This window comes from Etheostoma spectabile, unplaced genomic scaffold, assembly GCF_008692095.1.
Source record: "Etheostoma spectabile isolate EspeVRDwgs_2016 unplaced genomic scaffold, UIUC_Espe_1.0 scaffold00001541, whole genome shotgun sequence".
Classification (NCBI taxonomy): Eukaryota; Metazoa; Chordata; class Actinopteri; order Perciformes; family Percidae; genus Etheostoma; species Etheostoma spectabile.
The window spans coordinates 54,981-70,579 of record NW_022602771.1 but is presented as its reverse complement, the minus strand read 5'-3'; the positions used below and the strand labels follow the sequence as shown (position 1 = coordinate 70,579).

Genomic DNA, 15,599 nt, shown 5'->3' with positions numbered 1-15,599 from the left:
ACTTTACATGTGTTGACAATAAAGATGCACAAAAAAACGCTGTACTTGCAATTGCGTTTGTCGTGCACATTCATGTCCTCTTAAATACAAAAAACTGCTAAGTTCTTTATTCCCAATATCAACTCTCAGACATTAGTTCCAAATGAAAACAACTGTTGTCAGAAGTGGGATTTGAACCCACACCTCCATGGGAAACTGCGACCTGAATGCAGCGCCTTGGACCGCTCGGGAAGTGTGTTAGCTCCCTTTGATAGCTCAGTTGGTAGAGCGGAGGACTGTAGAGGCACAAAGCGGAAATTCTTAGGTCGCTGGCTCAAAGGAGCACTCATTTCCAGAGTTTCCCTTCAGGGATCAATAAAGAATTTCTGATTCTGATGTAGAGATGGACAGACGACCCAAAAGCATAATACTTCTTGCCAAGGCACAACAAGAAACAAAAAAATAGGTGAGGGAGATAGACTTGAAGAACCTTTATTCAGGACACCCAAATTTTGTCTCTCAACATGGCAGGCATTCTATGCATCCAGGGCCAAATGTTTTACCATTTCATCCACTACGGGCCCCTAAGGAAACGTGGGACTGTGAACTCTTGTTACCCATAGCGACCACAACAGGTAACAACGAGTGGAAGTACTTCTCTCTTTTTGTATAATCGCCACTATACGGCCCAGTTTAATCTCAGTAAACTTTGCGGAAATCCTGCAAACAGCTACGATGACTGTTTATCTGTAAGGATTTTAAAATCTATCTGTCAACCCCGTCTGGCCCGTATTGGATGGAATGATGTCAATTTGCCCTTTTTATCTGTTATACATAACAACCTGGATGCAACAAAGAACCCTTTTCTCCTGTTTTGTACACAACCCAAAGTTTTACAAAACAAAAAATAACTTTCACAGAATCCCTCAGTTAAATTACATTCAGTAACTTTACATGTGTTGACAATAAAGATGCTCACAAAACGCTGTACTTGCAATTGCGTTTCTCGTGCACTTTCATGCCCTCTCAAAGGACGAAGAACTGCTAAGTTCTTTATTCTCAGACATAAATTCCAAATGAAAACACTAAATGTCAGAAGTGGGATTTGAACCCACGCCTCTAGTGGAGACTGCAACCTGAGCGCAGCGCCTTGGACCGCTCAGCCATCCTGACTGATCCTACAGATGTTCAGTAGGACCTGTCTCAAAAATTATAATATAGTGAATTAAACTTGTCATGATATAGGAGGTTCTCAGTCATCCATGTCATAGTTAACAAGGGAAGGTTTCTCAACTGTCAGCCCAAATATATGGAGACATGGAGACATGGAAGAAAGTCACCAGGGGGGCAATGTGCTTGACAATGGCAATACATTGCATGGGATGTGAAGGGAATGTGCAATACAGGCCAAATCCTATGGTGGGAATCAAGATCCACCAATGTTTCTGTCCACAATGTCCACCTGAATCCAGAAATGTCCCTTCCAGATGGGAAATAGACTAACAATTGGGTCAACAATTTGCAATTATCTTTAAAGTTATGATATACACTCATTAGGTACACCTGTCCAACTGCTCGTTAACACTTAATTTCTTAGCAGCCAATCACATGGCGGCAACTCAGTGCATTTAGGCATGTAGACATGGTCAAGAGAATCTCCTGCAGTTCAAACCGAGCATCAGTATGGGGAAGAAAGGTGATTTGAGTGACTTTGAACGTGGCATGATTGTTGGTGCCAGAAGGGCTGGTCTGAGTATTTCAGAAACTGCTAATCTACTGGGATTTTCACGCACAACCATCTCTAGGGTTTACAGAGAATGGTCCGAAAAAGAAAAAACATCCAGTGAGCGGCAGTTCTGTGGGCGGAAATGCCTTGTTGATGCCAGAGGTCAGAGGAGAATGGCCAGACTGGTTCGAGCTGATAGAAGGGCAACAGTGACTCAAATAACCCCCCGTTACAACCAAGGTGGGCAGAAGAGCATCTCTGAACGCACAGTACGTCGAACTTTGAGGCAGATGGGCTACAGCAGCAGAAGACCACATCGGGTGCCACTCCTTTCAGCTAAGAACAGGAAACTGAGACTACAATTTGCACAAGCTCACTGAAATTGGACAATAGAAGATTGGAAAAACGTTGCCTGGTCTGATGAGTCTCGATTTCTGCTGCGACAGTCGGATGGTAGGGTCAGAATTTGGCGTCTACAACATGAAAGCATGGATCCATCCTGCCTTGTATCAACGGTTCAGGCTGGTGGTGGTGGTGTCATGGTGTGGGGAATATTTTCTTGGCACTCTTTGGGCCCCTTGGTACCAATTGAGCATCGTTGCAACGCCACAGCCTACCTGAGTATTGTTGCTGACCATGTCCATCCCTTTATGACCATAATGTACCCAACTTCTGATGGCTACTTTCAGCAGGATAATGCGCCATGTCATAAAGCTGGAATCATCACAGACTGGTTTCTTGAACATGACAATGAGTTCGCTGTACTCAAATGGCCTCCACAGTCACCAGATCTCAATCCAATAGAGCATCTTTGGGATGTGGTGGAACGGGAGATTCGCATCATGGATGTGCAGCCGACAAATCTGCGGCAACTGTGTGATGCCATCATGTCAACATGGACCAAACTCCCTGAGGAATGCTTCCAGCACCTTGTTGAATCTATGCCACGAAGAATTGAGGCAGTTCTGAAGGCAAAAGGGGTCCAACCCGTTACTAGCATGGGGTACCTAATAAAGTGGCCAGTGAGCGTATGTGGTAGAGCATTTTCTGACAGCAGTAGCTTTAAATATCATCAACATGTTCACACTGGAGAAAAGCCGTACTTGTGTGAACTTTGTGGGAAAACGTTATATCTGAGTGCTAGCCTTAAAAATCATCAACGCACTCACACTGGAGAGAAGCCATACTCGTGTGAACAATGTGGGAAAATGTTTTCTAAGAAAAGTCACCTCAAACAACACCAGCGCAGACTTACTGGAGAGAAGTCAACCTGATCTGAACAAGTGCATTAGCTTTAAATAAGCAAAACTACAAAGAGACACATGAATGTGCAGCTTCAAGAAAAAACAATAACTACAGTGGGGTTCGAAAGTTTGGGCAGCCCAGGTAAAAATTTGTATTAATTTGTATAAAGAAGCCAAGAAAAGATGGAAAAATCTCTAAAAGGCATCAAATGACAGATTAGACATTTCTATAAAATGTCACAAAAAGTTAGATTTTATTTCTATCATTTACACTTAAAAAATAACAGAAAACAAAGGAATGTCGTCTGCAAAAGTTTGGGCTTTTTGGGCTCCCTCCCCACCTCCTTTTGAGGTGTGTTTAGGATCATTATCCATTTGTAGAAGCCATCCTCTCTTTAACTTCAGCTTTTTCACTGATGGCATCAAGTTAGCGTCCAAAATTTGCTGAAATTGTATTTAATCCATTTTTCCTTCTACTCGTGAAATGTTCCCTGTGCCATGAGAACAGCTGATTGTATTCAGGGGGAGGTTTGCGAGCTTTTGGCTAACTCTGGGATTTTTAACCCATGTATAATCATTTGTTTAATTCATTTGATCTGTCTTCTTCTTAAATAAACTGAACTAAGTTGAACTTTGACATTTAGTTTCTTCTTATTTTACAGATTTATTCTTTTTTATGACACTGTTATGACATCATACTTCAGTTTATCACAAACATTCAACATCAACACACATCTGGAGATACGTGGTTTTCATTGGAACTTCCCTTCAGAAAATGGCGTAGTGTTGTGGCGATGTTGTGCGTCCATGTCTGGTTAAAACCTCGGCGCTCTGTATCGACCTCTCTTTCTTTCCCATGAGCTGATGTTTTGGAGGGATAACAGCTGATTCCCGTCCATGTTAATGTCTCCCATTCAGTTCTCAGCTCGCCGCCACAGAGGTCAGACCGTTCTCTTAATACATCCATGGGTCCGACCGCTCCCACACGTTACACTTCTTCTACTTCTTTTTAATTGCGCCTTGCAACCACAGAAGAAGAAGCTGCATACATTGGCACAAAAAAAATGCCCAGGTCTGGTGTAGTGGTTATAGCCGGTGTAATTTATTTATTTTTTCTACCTTTCAGTTTTCATTAGTCAAACTTCTTTTTACTCAGTAACAATAGGATTTGTAATGTAGCAAAATACAATCTTTTACCTTAAAGTCAAGTACATTTTAACTTCAAAAATACAAAATACACAACAAAACTGCTCAATACAGTAACGTAAGTAATGTATTTCCTTATTTTCCACCTCTGCCAATACCTCACTATAAAGTGTGTATTAAATGTACCAAACTGAGTGAACAATGTGAATTTCCCCTCACCACATATACGAATAAAGGGATGTCTTTCTTCTACAACTGTGTTACTTCTTAACATTAATAGAATAATTCTAGAACGTATGAGTTTCTGGAGTCGATGTGCATTTGATCCGATGACGCCGTGACATCTTCATAACTTCAGAGTCAGAGAGACGTCAGAACCAGTCCAACCTGTTCCCAGAGCCAGTCAGTGTGAGAGCAGTCCCCCATCAGATGATGGAGTTCTACTATCTGTCCACTAGATGGAGCTAACTGACCATCTAATGAGCTGAAGATCAACAACTTGTACAGCAGCAGGTATCTCTCCAAGTGGCCTCCGTGTGACATATACATCGACGTATACGTTGTACATTTAGCTTTTAATACTTACTACCTTGATTCTTCCTCCACAACAGCCCCTGTTTCTCGTGTGGCCCCTTGGGTAAATTAATTGCCCCCCCCTTTCCCTAGGACAATGTATGTAGGAGACAGGCTAAATTATTCTCATACATCTGCTCATACGGGCTACTTAGGTGTGTTAACCTTTCTTAAAGTCTTAAAGGTCATGTGTGACATCTGTTGTTAATGAGAATAATGTATCCCACATTATTACATGTGTATGTATTTGTATAGATTTGTCTTTAATTAAAAAAAAAAATAGTTGAAATTTATGAGTTCTTGCTGCCAGGGTTGGTCTCTGTCTTAAAGGGCTGAGGATGAATACTACGTCTCTGTCTTAAAGGGCTGAGGATGAATACTACGTCTCTGTCTTAAAGGGCTGAGGATGAATACTACGTCTCTGTCTTAAACGGCTGAGGATGAATACTACGTCTCTTTCTTAAAGGGCTGAGGATGAATACTACGTTTCTGTCTTAAAGGGCTGAGGATGAATACAACGTCTCTGTCTTAAAGGGCTGAGGATTAATACTACGTTTCTGTCTTAAAGGGCTGAGGATGAATACATCGTCTCTGTCTTAAAGGGCTGAGGATGAATACTACGTCTCTGTCTTAAAGGGCTGAGGATGAATACTACGTCTCTGTCTTAAAGGGCTGAGGATGAATACTACGTTTCTGTCTTAAAGGGCTGAGGATGAATACAACGTCTCTGTCTTAAAGGGCTGAGGATGAATACTACGTCTCTTTCTTAAAGGGCTGAGGATGAATACTACGTCTCTTTCTTAAAGGGCTGAGGATGAATACTACGTTTCTGTCTTAAAGGGCTGAGGATGAATACATCGTCTCTGTCTTAAAGGGCTGAGGATGAATACTACATCTCTGTCTTAAAGGGCTGAGGATGAATACTACGTCTCTTTCTTAAAGGGCTGAGGATGAATACTACGTCTCTTTCTTAAAGGGCTGAGGATGAATACTACGTCTCTTTCTTAAAGGACTGAGGATGAATACTACGTCTCTGTCTTAAAGGGCTGAGGATGAATACTATGTCTCTTTCTTAAAGGGCTGAGGATGAATACTACGTCTCTTTCTTAAAGGGCTGAGGATGAATACTACGTCTCTTTCTTAAAGGGCTGAGGATGAATACTACGTCTCTGTCTTAAAGGGCTGAAGATGAATACTACGTCTCTGTCTTAAAGGGCTGAGGATGAATACTACGTCTCTGTCAACCATCTTCGTTGAGCTGTAGATGGTTCAGCTCACTCCATGTGACAAAGTCCCCCACCACAGCTCTGTACTCAGCCTCGTCCCCCTCGCTGATACATCCAACCACAGCAGAGTCATCAGAAAACTTCTGAAGATGGCAGGACTCTGTGTGGTGGTTGAAGTCTGTGGTGTAGATGGTGAAGAGGAATGGCGCCTGGCTAGAGCTTCAGAAGGCAGGACATGACAGATTACACATCTGTCACATAGTCAGTTTGTATTCTTAAATACCAAGTCTCTTGCTGTTCCTTGACTAGTTGGCCCCCCCTGCTCTGCATCGCTCCAGGTAAGTAGAAAGCAATCTGTTATGCACCTTTGCATTGCACTAAAATGTCCACATTTGGACCTGAATCCAACAATAACTTTACTTGACACTCACATACATTGGTTTTCAGGTAAAAAATGTTGGTCAGGGGTTTAGTTACTGTTTGAAAAAGGAAAATAATTGTTAGATGAATTATGATATAATTGCAGATGAAGTATTTATGACCCATCAAAGACGACAAAAGGATACATCAGTTGTCGGGGGTCTGATTTAAAGGAAATGGTACTCTTTAAAAGTGTTGGGGTTCTAGCGTTAAACTAATGAGGAAGAATTTGACATATCTAAGTTAACCAAAATGTTTCTCTTTCAAATGTTACATCTGTATCTGTCAAGTCCTGACCATTCCCTGACCGGGAATTGAACCCGGGCCGCGGCGGTGAGAGCACCGAATCCTAGCCACTAGACCATCAGGGAGTCCCATCTATAATGTTTGTCTTTGTAGATGTGAGTTTCCTTTTCACTTACTGGAATGACTCATATTGTTTTAGGCGAGGAATGGCGCCGTAGTTTTAGATGTTAAAATGTGCGCACAAGAAAGCTGAGGGATTACTGTGGGGAAATGGAGAATGACTAGGTTAACTGAAGATTTTAAACATTGTGAAAATTAACAGAACATATGAACACGTTAAACATATACGGGCATATAACATATACCTGCAGTCTCAGTCTTTGGATGGTAGTGGTAGCGTATGCGCCCCGTCATAGTTACCGACAATTTTGTTGATGAATGAGTATTTCACATTGAACACTTAAGATTGGGTGTTCATTTAAAAACAGGGAATTGCCAGTAAAGATAAAAACAACAGATTCAGCAAGGAGTCTAATACGTTGCCACTAATGACTTTAGTCACTTCACCAAGCTATGTCATAAGAGTATAATGTAACTGATACAAATTCAAGTCAACATATGGTTTGTCTTCCACCTATGTAACATCAGCAAATGGCAGTGGTGGGATTTGAACCCACGCCTCCAGAGAGACTGGAGCCTAAATCCAGTGCCTTAGACCACTCGGCCACACTACCTGCATGTATCAGTTCTCCACATCGTGAGACACACAGGGACCGTAACTAACGGTATATTTGTCAATGTCATTGGAATAAAACTTTCGCAAGGAAAAAGCCAATACTTTATGGGAAAATGTTGTCACTCTTTGTCATTTTTCTCTGGCATTGTTGATTATTAGAATATTGTAACCAGCATTAAGTGAGTAGGTTTAGGTCTGTGTTAATATGGGCTGAGCATTTACCTGGGCTGAATTTATGAACATCTTCTTTTGCATATTCACTGTAAAGAGCCATTACTCCTCCAACTGCCAACTATTGTTCCAGAGACAATAGGATATACAGTTTTAGATTGCAAGGTAACTGTCCAAGACCAAAGACTTCATTGAAATACCTCAAGTGTTCAAAACAGTTTGTCAAAATGGGAAAGGTCATGTTTTTGATTACAAATTCCAGCACAGTGGTTCATTTACCATTCAAAAACAAAAGTACAATCATGAAACACATACTACTTAGACAGAATGAACCTGGTCAGGTGGCAATGAAAGAATTCCAGAGACGTGGACCCTCTGGCACAGCCATACTTGGTCAGGACAACACCCCCCTTCTTGATAGTGCCCTTCTTGATGTGCTCCATGCGCACCTGGTCCAGCAGTGGCACCACCATGAGGTCCCTTCCGTTTGCCCCTCCCAGTTGCTCGTAACAGAGAGAGGTCCCCTGCATCCCACTCAAATATATATGCAGGCAGAGAGACGGCTCATGAAGGTGGGACCAGACGTGAGATTTTTTTCGCAGCCCACGCTCACGTTCAAATTGATAAATGCCGTACTCTGCGTAGGAATCGGCGTACCCCCGTCCTACGCCTGTTTTAGGTCGTATGCACATTTCATAAATAAGGGCCCTTGTGAGCACAATAAAGATTTCTTAAAGAAAGGTTTGTACTTTATAGTTCTAGTTTTTTTCCAGTTCTTCTGGTCACACTTGGCACTATTTCACATGGTTTGTCTGTAGTTCTCTATTCTGTCAGGGCTTAACTCTGTCTCCCACACCTATTTTTTTTTTGTTTCTTGTTATGTCTCGGGAAGAAGTATTGTGCTTTTAGGTCAACCATCCATCTGTACATCAGAATCAAAAACACTTTATTGATCCTTGAAGGTAGCCTCTGGAAAAAAGGTGCACCTTAGAGCCGGATTTGAACCAGCGACCTGAGGATTTCAGCTCTATACCTCTACAATCCTCCACTCTACCAACTGAGCTATCGAACGGAGCTACCATAGCCATACGCACTTCTCATTCTGTGAATGTGATAACACGGGGCCCCCCTGGATCTGACACTCTTTAGGGGATGTAGCTCAGTGGTAGCGTGCATGCTTCACAGGTTTTTATGGTTGATTGTATGAAATTCTTTCATATTGGAACTAGTTTTGCTTGAACACTGTGACAACACATATCCTGTACTGGATATGGAGGCACTGACTATTTTTTGTCTAATCTTCTGGATTTTGTCTATGAAGAAGGAGGCAAAGTCATTGCAGGCCTTGTTAGATAACAGTTCAGATGCTACTGGTACTGGAGGGTTTGTTAACCTATCGACAGTAGCAAACAAAGCACATGAATTATTATTGTTTCCAGAGATAATATCAGAGAAGACCTCCTTGCCTTCGTTAGTTCCAAATTATAAATGCAAAGTCTCTCTTAAGCAGAAAATGCGTTTGGATTGGTAGGAAATGGAGATGGGCGTTGCCAAGAGGAGGCGCCTTTTTGATTGACAAGAAATGGATATGAAGTCTGTCAGGATTGGCAAAAAATGGAAAGGAGCTTTGAGTTTGATTGGTGAGAAAAGAAGATGAGAAAGTGGACAAATATGTTCTGGGTCATGACAAAGCATCTAGGGTTGATCTTAGCCTTTGTGTGAATACATAGGTCTCCACATACATTGTTTTTATTAAGATTGATGACCAAATTGTTAGTATTTCCGAAACTTTCCCAACCATTGCAATCACTTTCATAGCCTCGTTGGCGTAGTAGGCAGTGTGTCAGTCTCATAATCTGAAGGTTGTGAGTTCAACCCTCGCACGGGGTATGTGTTTTAAAATAAAAAAACACATCTGATGCGGGTAATACATTGACAGGTGATTGAACACTGGCACATAGCACATACATGGAAGTTGTGATTCTGGTTATTTCTGAGATCAACAATCTCAGGAAGGCTTTTTTCAATCAATTAGGAAAAATGGGAATGCATACTCTTAATAAGTAGACTTCCAGAGTATTTGCATAACAAAGAAACAAGCATGGGCGTTGTGATAGGATGGTGTCGTTCATCATTGTTTCTGAGATCAACAATAACTTCAGAAGTTTCGAATTCAATGGCTACCTATGGTTTCTTTCTAGGAGCGGTTCAAAATTACGTTGCACTATTTTGTCTAATTGCTTAGGTCATAATATTTCCAGAGACTTAATTTCTTTCAGGTAGTTAATAGTTATGGTCAAATGAAGCTTCATTAAGCTTTCTGAACAATGTTCTTCATTTTCTGAACGCATTCACTCAGTAGTGTTTTATTATTGGTTGTGCATCTGTGATTGCCCTAGAGGTCTCTCAGTCCAGCACCTCTCCCCCTCATCTTTGTTAGTTTTACACTGTCCAGCATAAATCACTGACACCATACCTCACACTCATCCATGCATACACACTCACCACTGACTAAACTGACTACCACCATCATTGAATTGTCATTTCTTTTATTGTAGTAATATAATCGCATTTCCTTCAACCTTTGCACACGGTCTTTTGTCCTGGTTGTTTCATGGGGTCATGACAAAGCATCTAGGGTCAATCTTAGCCTTTGTGTGAGTACATAGGTTTCCAGAAACATTGTTTTTATGGGATTAAAGACCAAATTGTTAGTATTTCTGAAATTTTCCCGACCATTTCAGCAGCTTTTATAGCCTCGTTGGCGCAGTAGGCAGCGCGTCAGTCTCATAATCTGAAGGTTGTGAGTTCAACCCTCACACGGGGCAGGTGTTTTACAGACAAAAAAACACAACTGATGCTGAAAATACAGTGACAGGTGGTTGAACAATAGCACAAGCATGTGAATGGAAATTGTGGGTCTATGGTTATTTCAGAGATTTGCAGTGAGTGTTGTATTGTCCAGCCGAAAGACAACAGGTGTGTTTCCTTTCGTCTATGATTTATATCGTAGCAGTGCAAGCATTTATCCCAGGTTTGAGTTCCAGCCACAGCAGTTGCATTTAAAGGTTTTGAAGCCATATACAACATTACCATTACAAGTTTTACCCAGGTTTCTTCTTTTATTCAGTGATAATTCAATTTTCAGACAGCACAACAAGCACTTTAAATGTACATGTTTTACACTTTCTATTTTACTGTATTTATGTACTTGTACTGTAGTGTAGTATATTTATTGTATTATGCTCCAGTGTTTATGGGTGTTACGGCAGGTATGAGCACAGTTTCTATTTTTATGGATGAAGTAAATTTGAGATGCTGTTAAGTTTACTCTTCAGCAGGTGGAGACATTAAGTACTGGCCTTTTTCAATAAAGTATTGACTTTTTCCTTGCAAAAGTTTGTTTCCAATGACATTAACAATCATACCATTAGTTACGGTCCGTGTGTGTGTCACGATTTGGTGTGATGGTGTGCGCAGGTAGTGTGGCTGAGTGGTCTAAGGTGCTGGATTTAGACTCCAGTTTCTCTGGAGGTGTGGGTTCAAATCCCACCACTAAATTTTGCAAATGTTACTTAGTAGAGAGAGAGAGAGAGAGAGAGAGAGAGAGAGAGAGAGAGAGAGAGAGAGAGAAAAGAGGACTGGTGGTAATTATGGCAGCAGTAAAGGTAATGGAACTAATACTAATAATAGTAGTAGTGCAGGGCATAGTAGGGCGTCCAGCAGGACCACGGCAGCAGCAGTCTGAGAGGGGAGAAAGCACAAGGGCCTCTGGAAAGAAGCAACATTAGTTAAATGCAAGCTTTTATCCAGTATCACCAAGTACTATCATAAAGATGATCACCTACACACATCGTTGCAGGGGGCACCCAGATTTGAACTGGGGACCTCTAGATCTGCAGTCAAATGCTCTACCACTGAGCTATACCCCCACACACTCTATGTTGGATATGCTTATGGTGCAGTAAAACAATGGCTGGGCCTCCACCATGTGGTTACCTTCACAGTCTGAGAAAGTATCCAAATCTCATCTACTGTATGAAAGGGAGTTAAAAGAAAGAAAACAGTGTACTCTTCTATAAAGGCCCAGCTGAATTTATGTTAATTACAATAGATGTCAACACTAAGCGCAGAAACGTGGTCCACACAAGGATCCACACTGTTACAGTACATGCTCGACCACAAGCACACAGAAGCACACAAACGCGCACACACACAGCACCCTCCCCCCTTGCTTACAAACTCCGACAGAAATCAGTTTTCACACTATAACTACTCAAATAATTATAATGTAATAATGTATGTAAACTTCACTTTCAGAAGAGGAAATTACTTCTTTATTTGGTCTTTTGACCAATATAGCAGCTGCCTCCCCCGCCATGATCCACTTTTTTCCTCCAAACATCTTTACAAGTGTGTAATAATGTTTCCAGCTAGTAGACAAATCACTAAAAGTCGCTCTGTTCATAAACAATACGCTCACCAATGCACGCAACATGACATTGATACTGGTTGATATAACTGTTGATCGAAACGAGGATGGTCCAAATCGAATGCCCAGACTTCATTGGCTTCCAAGCTGTCCATCTCTGCATCCCGGGAACAGATTGCCTCATGAGGTCTGGTTTGAATCGTAAGACTTTGCAGAACAATGTTAACACCCAAATTTAGAGTTAGACTTCTCGCTTGAGGAAAAAGATTGGAAAATATGTGCGGAAGTGAACCACTGTTTCCCGTGTTTACATTGTAATTCGGTCAGAAACTTCAAGACTGTGAGACAAATGGCTAGATTTGGACAAAATGGCTTTGATATTACTATTCCTTGGACTGTTGGCAACTCATAAAAAATAAAATAAAATAAAAACTCAATGGCACAATGTCGCCGAACCGGGTAAATGTAAGAATGTGCAGGTAAGTTTGCACACTTTGATTGCTGCTTTCCTTTTCAGTATTATTACTTGATTGCAGTTATTTACCTGCTTATATCATAGTATTTTTTGAATGTGGTCTTATCTGAATCCTGAGGGTCTAAGATTTCAGGCGATGTGACGCATATTTGAAGATTAAATGCAAGTAATAACTACCTTTATGTAGCGTCCCTGTTTTAGTTTTTACTGTCCAAAATCACAATCTACATATGCAACATTGTAAACAGACTGTTACACAGAAGGACACTTACATTTCATAATGAATATCAGAACAATAAATATTCATGTTCAACTTCCTGAACTATTGCTGGTAACATTACTTTAAGTGTAAGATGGTAACTTTTACTTCAGTTTAACAAATACTACAATCAACCATAAGACCAGTTATAAATGAGACAACATGCACACCACAACTACACCCAAACACTAACCATCAAACACTGTTGTGGCCAGAAACAACTGGTCTTCCAGTAATAGTATTTTTGCTTGAAGGCGACTCTCCTCGGCCAAGTGACGCTCCCTCTCCCGCCTCAGGTCACATGACAGCCACCAGTTCTTTCTTTCGGTAGCCGCTCTGAGCCGACACTCTTTGGACAACACATTTAAACACATGGATGTGTTTAAATGTCTTCAAGCAGCACATTCTCATCCTTCACCATATACTGCAGGAAAAAACAAAAAAAACAAAAACAATGACATTAAACTACATTAGTGATTCCCAAAGTGGGGGTCGGGACCCCCAGGGGGGTCGCGAGCCAGAGAGGGGGGGTCGCAAGTTGATTTCCAGAAATAAAATAAAAATTTAAAAACGATTAGACATAGCATGTTAGCCATGATTTTAACACAAGATAAAACTGGTGGCTAAATTTAAAATAAAACCAAGCAACTAAATAAAAAGGGAACAGCTGTTTTGATTTTCTTTCTTTCCGAGTAGCGTCTCCAACATTAACACTACAACTCCCGGGATTCCAAAAGTACTGGAACAAGATTCTAAACTCTATAATCTGTCATGATAAATACCTAATTGCAATATTAATGCAGGTATTGTGTTAGGATATCTTTAGAAAAACGAAATAACACCAAAATGTACAATTTATCGTGTTTAATTATACACTTTAGTTGCCCTGGGGCCTGTTGCACGAAAGTAGAATGAAGATATCCAGGATAAGTGAAAAAGCGCAGCTTGACTTAGTGTGACCTGCTCATCTCGGCTTAATCGGTTGCACGTTTGCCAAGCCAGGATAAACAGGTGGAGCTATGTCAAGCCAGGTGTAGATAGCCGGGATAAGTGCACGTTCACGGCTTTCTCAAATAGACCACGGTATCGATCACAGATTTACTGATGCAGAGATGAGAAGACGCATGCGCCAAATGTTTCATCCAATGAGCAGCAGCTTCTAATGGACAGTAACGAGGAGGGAAGAATATGGAAAAAGGGAAATGCGGCTCTTATCAAACGGAGAGAAAAAGCCCAACATAGCGGACCCTACTGAATGTGTGGGGGTTTAAAAATATCTAATTTGCCTCAAAAGAGAGCAGAGGGAACTAATGTTCCTCGGGAAATGGACCCTACGGACTTTAGGCTCAATTTCAAACCCTTATTCACAACGTGAGAACATGTTTTACAACCATGCATAAATCTTTATAAGATATTCCTAATTCTTTGTACAATTAATGTTCATAAAGAACAATCAGAAAGGGACAACAACTAGAAAAAAAGTAAGTGACTTCAATACACGCTGTGAGCATATGTAAAACAATATTCATGTTTTTTTATTCTTCTGACAAGTGACCGCACCAAAATAAAAAGATTAAGAAGCATCGTGGTGTTCCCAGTGAGATGAATGATAACTACACTTTATACGTACAAAGGCCATGTTATTAGTCCGGTGATGTGAAACTTATTGAGAAGATTATGGAACCAATATAAGCTATAATAAAAAAAAACATTAGGCCCACTTATTAAGGAGTAACACAAACTACCCTTTATTATAGAAGGACAAGCAACAAGAAAATGAAATCATGAATGTATTGGTCTCTGACCAGTCTGCCATTATCGCTACATTAATATCGTCACACTTAATCTCCGGAGCGCGTCCTGTAGAAACCTGAAGCTGAGACCACGGACGCTGCGCTGCTCATCTCTACTTTTACAGAGAGAGTGGACACTGACCGATGCACAGGTCTGCCACCGGCCACCGGCCACCGGGCAGCGGCCGCACGCCAGCCTCGACACACTACAACGTTAAGGGGACGTTCTCCTAACGTTCGCTAAAGGTTGCAACGTTTTCGGAACGTTCGCCTAACGTTCTCTAAAGGTTGTAACTTTTAGAGAACGTTAGGAGAACGTTCCGAGAACGTTCGCTGTAACCAAAAACGAACGTTCCCGGAACGTTAAGAAAACCTTCCAATTAACCAGCAGACAACCAAACTACAACCAAAACAAACCTTCAGGGAACGTTCCCACAACCAAAAACGAACGTTCCCAGAACGTTCTGGGAACCAAAAATTGTTAGCTGGGTACCGTCCCACCGTGAAAAGTCCCACTCCGCATCAGGGTGCCAGTGCAACCATTTCTAACCATCTAAACAACTGTAGTAGGGTTTAAATCAAACTCGCGACAACAATAGTGACAAGTAGGCTAATGCATGTTAATAAAAATAAAGCAGAACACATGCAGAAGACAACGCAATAACTGTTAAACACGTTTATTTCGGATAAGAGCCGCAGCTGATTTGACACATAAGACTCCAGGATTAAGTTTAGCCTGGCTGTTAGCCTGCTCTGGACCAGGCTAGCCGCAAAGAATAAATCTCCATGGTTACTTGGCTGGGCTTAATTCAATCTGGTTTCGTGCAACCGAGTCGAAGCTAAATTCATCCAGGATAACTTGAATATCCCGGCTTAATCCCTTATCCTAGTTTCGTGCAACAGGCCCCAGGTGTTTCAATAATTCATATCATGGCATAGTAAAACGTAATTATTTCATTCACATCTGAAAAATATGGTATGTAAACATGCAAATAACACCTAAAAGTATTTTCTTTGAACATTTATAACCTAACCTAACCTGTCACTGCCTCCGTGTTGGTGTCTGCTGTGGTGCGCACTGCTCCTCGGACCGCGCCCCCCCCCGCTGCTCGGACTGTTATTTTGTGTTGTCAATATGCTCATGTTTGGATACGCCTGTAGTGCGCGCAATGT

The 15,599-nt window shown here is 41.3% G+C and overlaps 4 non-coding genes across 4 annotated transcripts; 1 reads left to right on the top strand and 3 right to left on the bottom strand.

The window, feature by feature from the left end:
- Positions 1-6,613: 6,613 nt before the first annotated feature.
- trnae-cuc (transfer RNA glutamic acid (anticodon CUC)) lies at positions 6,614-6,685 on the bottom strand. The gene has a single exon. It is a non-coding gene; the product is annotated as a tRNA-Glu (tRNA).
- Positions 6,686-7,212: 527 nt separating this feature from the next.
- trnal-uag (transfer RNA leucine (anticodon UAG)) lies at positions 7,213-7,294 on the bottom strand. Its single transcript has one exon. It is a non-coding gene; the product is annotated as a tRNA-Leu (tRNA).
- Positions 7,295-10,222: 2,928 nt separating this feature from the next.
- trnam-cau (transfer RNA methionine (anticodon CAU)) lies at positions 10,223-10,295 on the top strand. The gene has a single exon. It is a non-coding gene; the product is annotated as a tRNA-Met (tRNA).
- A 1,032-nt stretch (positions 10,296-11,327) lies between these two features.
- Positions 11,328-11,399, bottom strand: trnac-gca (transfer RNA cysteine (anticodon GCA)). The gene has a single exon. It is a non-coding gene; the product is annotated as a tRNA-Cys (tRNA).
- Positions 11,400-15,599: the final 4,200 nt, after the last annotated feature.